The sequence below is a fragment of the Austrofundulus limnaeus genome, unplaced genomic scaffold (assembly GCF_001266775.1).
Source record: "Austrofundulus limnaeus strain Quisiro unplaced genomic scaffold, Austrofundulus_limnaeus-1.0 Scaffold2586, whole genome shotgun sequence".
NCBI classification, from domain to species: domain Eukaryota; kingdom Metazoa; phylum Chordata; class Actinopteri; order Cyprinodontiformes; family Rivulidae; genus Austrofundulus; species Austrofundulus limnaeus.
This window is the reverse complement of record NW_013954988.1, coordinates 4407-5469: the sequence shown is the minus strand read 5'-3', so window position 1 is coordinate 5469 and position 1063 is coordinate 4407.

Below are 1063 nucleotides of genomic sequence, written 5' to 3'. Positions count from 1 at the left end.
GTAGTAAATTAAATAAGCACAAATTAAAGCCATTAAAAAGTATTAAAAGTTAATAAACACCATCTGACGTGGTATAAATTTTTAAACAACTAACACACTTTCACTATGCTGGAATCTGATGATCTGCTTTGAAAACAGATGTAACAAACATTTCTCTGACCCTATCTGAGACACAGCTTTAACTTTAGACAGGCCTATTAGCCAATCAGAAACAGTGTGGGGGCGGGCCTTAGTGTCTCTAGTAGCAGAAGTTGGAGCGGTGTTTTAAATAAAATATATTTGTCAGGATGAGTCTGAAAGAGAACAGGAGACGATATCAAAGCTGGATGATTGTTAAAAGAAAAGATAAACCTACTGAAGGATTACTGACTCCTCCCCCTGAGAGGAGGGGTGTCGGTGGATGCTAGCTTTAGCTAAAGTTACCTGGAGCAGACAGGTGCAGCAGGTGAGGAGATTAAAGGGATGACTTTTATAAGAATGACCCAGGAGATAACATCAGTCAGCAGGTGTGTGTTTACTGGAACAAACTGACACAAAACAGTTATATTTGTCTGAACAAAACAAAGTAAATTAAAGCTGTCTCAGATTTTTTTCATTGTTTTTCCACTAAACTCTCAGGGAGGTCATTCTCTGTGAAGAAGTCAGTTTTATGTGTTTGTAGATAAACATGAGCTCATTTAAATCCTACACTGTATTAAAGTATTAAAGGGTTTTAGGAATTAGAGCTAAATAGTTTATTTGGGATCAGACTTTATGTAAATTAATACAGGATCACATGAAACATAATTTACAGTTCTCMTCTGTTGATTTGGTTTGTTTACTAAGGTTTTATTATTTTCAATCATAGTTTTTAATTGAAAGTGTTTTAGCTACAAGAGTTTATAAATTGGGACTTTTTTTTGCAGTGTTGAAAAATTTAAAAGGTGATATTTGAAAGTTATTGCAGGTAACCCTCTGCTCAGTATGAAAAATTAAAAACTGATTTTTTTTAAAAGAAGTTGATTGATGAATCCTTTACAGTCATTCTTTAGCTGGTAATGTCAATGTATATGTAGATAAAAGA